The 10,000-nt window shown below is 52.3% G+C and overlaps 1 protein-coding gene across 2 annotated transcripts in view; it reads left to right on the forward strand.

Moving 5' to 3' along the window:
- The window catches only part of LOC126570282 (interference hedgehog-like), an 80,471-nt gene that overhangs the window by 53,436 nt on the left and 17,035 nt on the right, over nt 1–10,000 (forward strand). For both annotated transcript variants that reach the window (XM_050227921.1, XM_050227922.1), the window contains exon 4: nt 3,497–3,710. The gene's annotated coding sequence lies outside the window, so the exon portion shown is untranslated. The remainder of the gene's footprint in view (nt 1–3,496; nt 3,711–10,000) is intronic.

Consider the following 10,000-nt stretch of genomic DNA (forward strand, 5'->3'; position numbering starts at 1 on the left):
ATGGTCACCGCCCTGACCTATAAGCGTGTGGCAACGATTCATTACCAGCATGTCTCGAAACGCGGAGGAGATGGCTTTCTATCAAGTCCATCCGGGATGCTGATGCCGCCGCCCAGCAAGTAGAGTACAATCATCCTTGTCGAGAGTAACAAGTCAAGTGAAGGTAGTTCTCAGAATATCCCACAAATCCTCCCGCTCCTCCTCCTCCTCCTACTGAACTCTGAATCTCGAACGAACGACGGAGTGCACCTTGAACTGGCCGCTGGTCTTTGGATCGCATCCAAGAGCGTCTGGCGAGGCGTCAAGTGTCAGTGTTATGAATCAGTTATTAATACAACAACAGTGGTGTGGCCGTCTAACTCTGGGCCGCGGAAGGTGGTCACTTCCGCTCAACAACACGGGATTTGTTGCGTTTCGAACCAGAGGCCCCGAACCACTGGCGGTCGGGGGACGGGGCTGATGTCTAGCGCGAAATTTCAAGTGAAACATCTCGCTGGCGGTGGACACTCCCCACATCCCTGGCGATCACTCATCCGCGCCCCTCTGTCGTCGAATGTGACGTTTCTATGGGATCTGTCTTGTCTTGTTAAAAATAGTTCTTCCGCTCACTGCATGGCGATCTCCGCGAGAGGTAGCACAACACACCTATTACCTCACAGTGTCTGTTGGTGGCGCCAACAAAAAATGAAACAATTTCATGAGAAGCGGTTGCCTTGAATTGGGAGAACGACATTTCCGAGGAAGGCAGCAGAGAGAGAGAGAGTCGGCTTAATTGAATGGAAATGGCGATTCAAACACTCGACACTGATTGTGAACATGGTCATTAAGGCACGGCTTTTACAGGAGCGGTGTGATTCACCGCCACTCTTGGTGACATGGGAAATTCTCGGCCCCTCTTTTTGGTCACCATCGTCGGCCGCCGCCAAATGAGTTAACGGGACAATATATAATTTGGCAAACAGAGCATCAGCGTGTTATGACTGCGCTCGTCGTCGTCGTCGCCGTCGCCATCGCGTGTCTGTGTTTTCCCAATTTATGAACCCACGGAAACCCCCGCGTACTCACTACCGACTGACTGGTTGTGCTGGTGCTTTCGCCCGGCGAAGAATCAAAACAAGTAACTTATGCTAGACAGTTCACATCGTGAGGGACCGGAAAAAAAAATCAGAAAACTCAGCCGAAAGTGATTTGCAAAACACTTTTTAGAGTAAGAACGCGCCATGCAGCACTTGCAGCCATTAACCAAACAGCGAACGCTACCAGCTCCCTGGATGCAATTACTCAATTAGATTGTGCACTTTCAGTTCTTATGAGCCCCGGTACCGCACCGAGTGTGCAAAATGCAACAAAAACACTCCCTTGCGGATCTGCTTACTGTGCTGGACTGTGCCAGAGCATCCGGTCCGTTTTTTGTGGAAGCAAATTAAGTAATAGCTGCTACGAGAACGACAGGTGCACCTCCACTATTACCACAAGGCAGGTGCCGTAAGGAGTCCGACAACGAAAGTGATCCATACGATCGATCGTACCTGTCTATGCAGGTGTAGCGGAAGCGGAAGTTGTGCAATGTTGTGGTCTGCACTTGCTAGGAACCGAACTCCACTGCAGAAAAGGGTAAACCAAAAGGCGTGTAATGCAACCCTTTTTTCCCTCGAGTGTCCTCCCTCGAACCTCTCAGGCCGCGCAATGTCCAACGCACAGAAAGTCATTTTATGCTTATTTTCACGACCACTCGCTTGTGGTGACAAGCACAACGACGATGCAGGCGGTGTCCGGTCGCGGATAGATGTCTTCGAGGTCCACCTTCCCTCCCTCCCTGTCTACGAGCGGATTTATGGGATGTGGAGCGTCTAGCGCGTCGGACGCGTGGGTTTCGCGTGCCGCGTGCCGCTTGCTTCGCGAGCGCAAAAAGGTAACCAGTTGGTCTTTGAACGCCGGCGAGGGAAAGGAAAGAGATTGGATTGCGACATGAAATGCATTAAGCAACCACCAGCACCATCACCACGAGCACAGAGTCACAGACAGCTCGCCCAATGGTCTTTATGACAAGATGCGATGCTCTCTAAAGGGAGAGATCTGGCGCTGGCCCTCCCGGGGGGTGATGTTCCTGTGGCATCGTTTGCACGAAATTAATTCGTCGGATGAAAAGTGTGCGAAATGGGAAAAGTATCCCCCTCCCCGTCACTCTCTGGTCTCTCTACAGTCCAGCCAGAGGAATACCGTCATCCTTCATCATTCAGGCAGGCAGGCGCGTGTGGAGAAACGTCGAGTTTTCGGGATGGAATTTTAATCGATTCGCGCGTCCACGGACACCAAGAATGCGGAGATATGAAATGCATCTCCTCGCTCCTGCAACTCCTCTCTCTCACTTCTCTTCTCTTCGTTTACTTCCACGGGATCCCTTCCGAGTCGAGATTGCAGTTGGACTCCACGGATGCAAAACCATCTCGACATCATCATGATGGTCCTGGTTCCGACAGGCCTGTGAACGTTGGTTGGGATTGGATTCGCAACCAGAAAGTGTGCGACGTTGGCGGACAACTTTTCCAATGCAAATACACCCATCCAGCGGTGGATAGATGGATTCGTGTGGATCCGTCTTTTCATCACAGCAGGCGGAAGCTTGTCAGCACTTGGCCGCATTTCAACGCCAAAAAGAAGGGTTCTCTATTAACAATGCATCAGCAAAGCCAGCCAACCGGCCGGCCGGTCGCAGTGCAAGTGGCTTTCCAATGTTTATCTTGCTTGACGAAGGCGCTTCTTCCGAGTGGCCATCGCCGCCAAGGAAGCGCATTTGCCAGACCGACAGCGCACAGTGCGAGAACCCTTGCGATCATCATTTGCATGAGATCTCGTCCTCTTGTCCTTCTTCGGAATCGTCTTCTGCCTTTGTGCTGCATCGAGCTTCAAGCGTGGCGGCTTTAATTGCTTTTCGCAGCGAAGTGCAATCGGCAAAGCCAAGGGACTGCCGGGCATTGCCGGTGCTATTATACATGTTTAATGTTCCAATGCGATGCTGCGAGTCAGTGCAATTCACAGATTCGATTCGAGCATCGATTCCGGCAGGGCGGGGAGGGGGGGGGACTTTATGCAGACTTTCAAGGAGCTCATCCCGCCCTGCCCCCGGGGGGAGCGTCTGCTGGTTGTTTGAGCTTCGCTTGAGCTTGCGTTTTATGGTTTTATGTCTCTGTACGGGGATTAATTCTCAGGAATTTCATCGAGTATCCGGGACCTCTACCCGGATGCGGATTCGAATTTCAAATTTATCATTACTCTTCCTGTGCTTATCCTCGTGGATTTTAACGCCTTTCACCACCACCACCGACGGGGTACCGAGTGCAGATTTCTGATCATTGATGTGCATTTGTGAAGAGTTTCGGCTTGGGCATGATCCATCCGATAAAAAAGAGCAAGAAAGGGATGGCGATGACGGCGAAGAAGCGAACATTAATTGCCGAGTATTAAAGTCCTTACTCTCCGTTCTGCGGTTTTGCAGAGTTCAATGGCCTGCAATTGGTGCTGCTGGTGATACTGCTAAGGGAGCGTGACGATGTGCCGTACTACGTAAAGCCCAGAGACGACGACCACAACGATACAAGCTACTCGACGTTGCAGCTGACTCGATTCGACTCGAAGGTTATTCTGTTCTGCTCATCGGCCTCAAGTGCAGTACCGGCAATCCTATAAACCACCCTAAATCCCCGTGAAAGGTGAGTATCAAGCAGAGAGAAAGAGAGAGAGAGAGAGAGCAAGAATTTTATTGCTGCTGCAATAAAGTAACCTCCGCACGGGTCGCTCACTGCAATCGGGACTCGAGGACCCCCGGACATGCTCGGAAGATCACATAAAAATCAAATCCACACACGATCTTTCCCGGCGGGGGAGGAGGAAGGTGGTGCTGTTGTTCTTATTGCCCTGAATTGCCCCTTTGGCGAGATGTTTGACCGTGTGCTCGCGCCCAAGGTTCCGTTCCATGCAATCTGCAAGGATTATGCCTTCTGCGGCTTCGATCCGATGCGATCCGATCGGACCTTGAGAAGCGGCCTATCGTTACAAAGAACAAAACGGAGGGGGACAGAAAAAAAATTCATCCCCAGAAGAGAAGGGGGTGCTGTGACAGGGAAAGAGGTGGAATGTGGTGCGGAGGAGGAGGAAGAGGAAGTAAAGGTAAACATAAAAATAATAATAAAAATTATCCTCATTTTGCGTGGAATGCATGTGTTCCAGGCGCATGCGCATAAGCCGCCCATCCTGCAGCTTGCTTCTCGTCGCGATCGATTCCACACTCCCGACCGGTCGAATGTGGGCTTCACGATCGCGAGAGATCACGGGAGAGAGCGCAGCGCAGGTTCGAGGGACGTAATGGCGTTTTTTAAACGACGACGACGAAGCCAATGAATTCACGACCAGCAGCAGCAGCCAGCTACAAAACCAGCTAGCCAGCCAGCCAGCCAACGATCGATCGATCGAACCTTGGCGATGGTTTCGGGGCGGGCACTGTGTGACTGTGTACGATGAGCGGAGGAGATACCCACGGACGGGAGTAGTGTAATGGACATGGGGTTCTGGTGCTGCGCCGATCTTGTGCGACGATAAGCCGTGAAAGGGTCCCTCCAGTGCCATGCAGACAACGTGGTTCGCGTGGAGGACTCACCGTGCCCCGTTCTTCTGCCAATCTTTCCAACGTGTTCGAAGCCAAGATCGTGAGTGCACCGTGCGCGCGCTCGCGCTCGCGTAAATTGATGACGTTGTTCTTATTTATTCGGCCACTTGCTTGCTGCTCTGTGGACGGCTCAGGGAATTGGATTGCGAAGGTGCGCGCGTGTGCGGTCCGCGACAACAGACAATGCGCGCTCGCGCGCGCGCAGCATTCATTTGCGGCCGATTTATCATCGAGCAGATATCGATTACTGGATCGTAACCTGTCCCCCTCTATATATCGTGCAGTGCCCTTCAAATATTGCGTTGGCACAGAAGAGTGGCCGACGGCGACGACGGCGACGGCGTCTTGACACAGATTGCACTTTCCTTTCGTGGTTCGTGGCGCGCGGGTTTTTTTTTTTTGCGACATCCGGTCCCAGTGCGTTGGTTTGGTCTGGGTGAACGCTTAGTACGCCCCCTGGTTTGAGCAGCTTGTCAAATATCAAAATGCAAATCTTGACCGAACGGGCGAAACTCCCATCCAGATGGCAAGACTCGTCATAATATGCAAGCGAGCACTCGGTGGAATGTATCGACACCCGCCCGGAAATACTTATGGAGCGTGCTGTGTTTTTGCTCCAGCGTCTCCATCTTTAGGGCAGGTGCAGCTGGCGACGGCTGAGCTGTCAATCAGCTGACTCCAGCAGTTGCACAGTTGACTGTTGGAGTTTTAGGATTAGGAGCAGCGCTGGTACATTCTGTTTCCATGATGCCATTTCCATACTGAATTTCGCAGATCGGGCATCACTGGTGGTGGTTAGGTGGAGCTCAAAGACAAGCCAGAACTCCAGACAGTTGGACAGTTTCTAATTGAATTTCTGTATTCCTTGGGCGATATTTTTGCGAACACCTTTCGGTGACATTGAAATCGAAATATCGGCGTTCCTGTCTCACGTTGTACAGGAATGGTGCTGAGTGCTGAGCACACTGGCCACTAGTCGCTCGGGTATTCTCGATCCAGGATCCAGGCCCCCTATCAGTTCGCCAAGATCTGAAAGCTATTCATCTCACGGTGTGTACCGGTCGTCCGCATACATCGTGCTGCGTGCGACGGCCCCACGTGTAAGGTCACTGGTCAGCGTCGCGGACGGATAAATCACGCTGATAAAACCCCATGGTTCGGTGGAAACAGGTTGCGCGAGACCACAGGCGCATGATGTGAAAGCGATCGAGCGATGATAAATCCGCGACACGAGAACAGCAGCAGCAGCAGCAGCGTGGCGCACCCCGTATGAGAAGAATGTCGGAGGAAGAAGGGGGGACATTTTTTTTTCGGGACCAACCTCAGGGACAGGAGATTTGAATTTCGCGCGAGAACGCGCCATGTTTTTTTTTTTGTTGGGTTTTTGGTTTTTTCCGTTCTGTTCTGTTCCGTATTTTCGTCGCTGGTTCTGTTGCTGCTGCTGCTGCTACGTTATGGGCGCACACGGCGCCTGGCGCGACGATGCAAACCGGTTGCAGTAATCACTTCGCCGATTCGCAGCATCAGCAGCCCCCTTTCGCGAACCAGAAACTCCCCTGCTCACGGAACGGAGCGGGAATTGGATTGATCTGACCGCTGGGTACTGCAGCAGCAGCAGCAGCAGGGAACCCGTCAGTTGACATTCTTTCAAGGTGATTCTGCGTTCTGCATGGAGCAAAAAACTGAAACCCGGAGCCGGCCGGCCAGCCTGCACGGTCGGTACCATTTCGTAAAGCCGAGACACGGCCCGTGTTCGAAGAAGAACGAGAAGAAGCATACTAAGAATTGGTTTTTTTGTTGTTGGTATTTTGTGAGGTCCTCAGAGGTTTCACCGATGGCTTAAGCTTAATCCTTGTGCTCCCCTTGGCATGGTTAATGGCAGAACTGATCGGACTGAAGCCAAAGAAAGGAAAAGAATGCTCCACGAATTGATACTTTTGGAAATCTGATCCACTCGATCTTGGGTGGAATCAACAACGTATTACTTGGTCAAGATCACTTGGTTTTGGCCCGGGAGGAAGGTAACAAAATTTGAATTGCATTCTCTCCAGGATGCAACGTTCTGGATCTCTCATCCAGTGGGATCCCCTTCCATCAGAAATGCACCCAGCAGCAGCCCGTTCTGGTTGTCAATTTATTTTGATTTATCATGAAATTAAAAGGCGCATTGCGGCAATGGAGCGAGCGAACCATCCGATAAATCCTGCTCGTTAACTTTCGCCTCAAATGCTCGCTGATATCCCCCCTCTCCGCCTGGTTCTGCTGGAGCATCTTCTTTCTGTGTGTTTGTTTCGGAATGTTTGCTGTGTGTGAGGTTGGATGGACGACCATCGAAATGAAATTTTAACTCGACGTAGAAGAATCTCAGCACGGGAACAGGATGAGGCACCCGGAAGGTTTAGCAAGCTTGATGGTGCTCGCAAAATCCGTGGGAATAATGGGAATAAGAGCCCGCACCAGTCCGAGTCTCCAAGTCCGGCTGTTGGTTGGTTGGGGGAAGGTATTTTCGTTGGAATTTGGAAATCAAGTCTTTTGTGTGCGAATTCCATCCAGCGAGAGATTTATCCAGTGAGTGACTAAACGATAATTCATTTCAAGCGACGGTACCAAGCGCAATAGTGAGAAATACGGGACCGAAGATTGTGTTGCAGCACACAATCTTGCGCCCCCCTTTTCTGGAGCTGTAGCTTGCTAGTAGAAAGTAGGGCCCTGACGGTGTCGGGAAGTCAGAAGACAAGTCCTGAAGGAGAGGGCCGGCCAGGCAGTCATGGATACTTGGAGCCAATGAAATTTGATAAGAAGCAGCCGGTGTATTGCCAGAAGGAGAAGGAGAACGGGACGGGGAGCGATATCTTCTTTTTCTTGTGCCCCCCTCTAGTGGCGTGGCGTGGAGTGTAATGAAGATGAATGAGAAAATTGGTCCATGGAAACCATCCATCCTGTCCATCCGTCCGACGACGTCCGCCCGGGCCTGTTAGTTGGGTTGGCAGCAGAGCTTTTTGGCTCACACTTGACCGGATATCACGCATTACACTTTATCTTTTTGCTGCAGCTCGGTGCATCCAGGCAGCGCAGGATGTTGCTTGTGGTTGGTTGGTGGACGCGGAGCAGTGATCTGGATCCCTCTCTAATACTACCGAGAAGGTGGAGGTGGAGTAGGAGGACCAGGAGGAGACTGGCGAGGAGTAATTCAATCTGTGCCAACCAAACCCATCCAGTGATGCTGCTGCTGCTGCTGCTTAAGTTGGCGACCAAGAGCCCTTCACCTCGTTTAGATACGTAAGTAGTTGCTCCAGCGTGGTGCACACAACAGCCAGAGCTGGCACGCTGGTGGCAGCTCCTTCTACCTGTTGGGTGGGGAGGGCCACGGGAGGGCGAGCGGAGAAGAAACTCGTAACTGACCCCGTTTGCTCGTGCATCCCTCCGGTGCCCCCCCGGTGTGGAAAGAAGGAAGCGAGGAAGCATGAGAAAGCATAAATCTGGTGCAGACGCCGTATGGGATGCCTTCCGGGGGGCGCGAGAGCATATCGCAATCGTTGCGCCAACCATCGCCATGTGAGCCTTTCTCCTTCCTGCTATGCCTGCATTCCGGGCGCTGGTCACCACGCCGCTGCTGCTGGTGGTGGGGTTTCAGGTCGCGAAAAGTCGCGCGAAACATTTTTGCACCATGAATCATGCAATCCTGGTGGTGTGCCGGTCACTGCGCGAACCGGCGCGACTTCTGCGAAACCTGTACTCTTTTCCCCCTCTTTTGAATTCCAGAGATTATCCATTGGTGGTGGTTGTGCATTTATGTCGAGCTTCTCGACCTCGAGTGAAGCTCGGTGCCTCTTTTCCAATGACCACCCTGTGTACTGTGTTGATTGGGCACCAGCGAGATATTGCTGGTGCTGCTGACCAATGAATTCCATTATCGGCAGGTACGGATGATATGCCCACCCCCCAAACACCAGGACACTCGCTGTTGGAATCGCGAGAGTTTTACATTCCCGTTTCCGTACGCTCGCTCCAGTTGTGTGTGGCCACGGGCAGGGATAAAAGTCAAAAAGGTGGTGACCGTAAGGCCATCGGTTGCAGCACCAGCAGAAGCAGTAGTCGAAGAGCCTAATGGAATGCCTGATACTGACTGTGTCCTGGGTGGGTGTCCATTCTCCCGGTTTTGTTGGTTTATCCTCCAACACCTCGTTCCCCGTTTCACCTGTGTGTGCCCCTCATGCGCCTGGAATCTGGATTTTTCGCGCAAAAAAAAAACACCTCCTGGAGACAGGCACGAGCCCATCACACAGAACCGCGACGACGGAGACGGAGCTAAAACAAAGCCACCAAAACAGGCAACAAACCACACAGAGGCGCACAGGTACAGAGGGATCGCAGGCGAGGACAAAAAGTAGTAGGTCCGGGGTTTCTGTGGTGCGGAACACGAGCGCGCGCCCGTGCCGATCTGAACATTGGCACCTGATTCACCTTCGCCGCCCTCGTTCGCTGTTGGTTCCGCGGAGTTGATTTGTGGAGGTGGAGGAACTCACCGACAACGGTGCGCTCTCCAGGATTCTTTCCACGGTACACTGCAGCATCATTTGTGTGTGACAAGCCACCGACCGACCGACGGACGAGTGGTGGCCGTCGCCGCCGCCGCGAGAGTGTACAAAAGGGTTGTCGCATTGCGCTGCTGTTGCTCGACTGACGCGGTTCTTGGGGTTGTTGAGGGAGGAATGCTGCAGAAGAACCCTACGGAGCTTCCCTACGGCACTGCGGTGGTGGTGCAGGCGGTTCATTGTATCCAACCGCCCGTTATTCGTCGTGTGGTAGACGGTTTTGCGGATTTCAATTCATCCTTCATATTCGCCATCATCTTCTCCGAGCGGAGGTTAGTTGAGTGAGTCATTCCAGTTCCAGTCGTCGGAGAGTGTGTATTCGGTGTAGAATGTGTCCCCCTCGCCCAAGTCCCATTCGCCATTATGGACGGAATGTAATGTACACTCTCGAATCCTTCATCGGTGAAGTATCGACCAAGATTTATCTTAAGGCGATGTGCACAACTGCAGTAACTTTTCCTCCTGGGCAGCAAGCTTCTCCTTCTTGGTTTTGCTATGTTGTTCTGCCGGGCATGCACAGTTACCCTAAGAGGTTCTGCGGCACTGATTAATCGGCACTGGAATGGTTGGAAAGTTCGTCCATTTTGCACCGATCCGAGTTCTCGGTTGTATCGTTCTGAGACTGGGCCGAGACCTAGAGAGGAGGTCTAGTGCAACTTTCACGCGTAACTCCATCCACTCATGTGTTATGTGGCGCTAATGTGACTTCTGGAACGTATGTGTGCCAGGATTCTTTATCGTC

This window comes from Anopheles aquasalis, chromosome 2, assembly GCF_943734665.1.
Source record: "Anopheles aquasalis chromosome 2, idAnoAquaMG_Q_19, whole genome shotgun sequence".
Classification (NCBI taxonomy): domain Eukaryota; kingdom Metazoa; phylum Arthropoda; class Insecta; order Diptera; family Culicidae; genus Anopheles; species Anopheles aquasalis.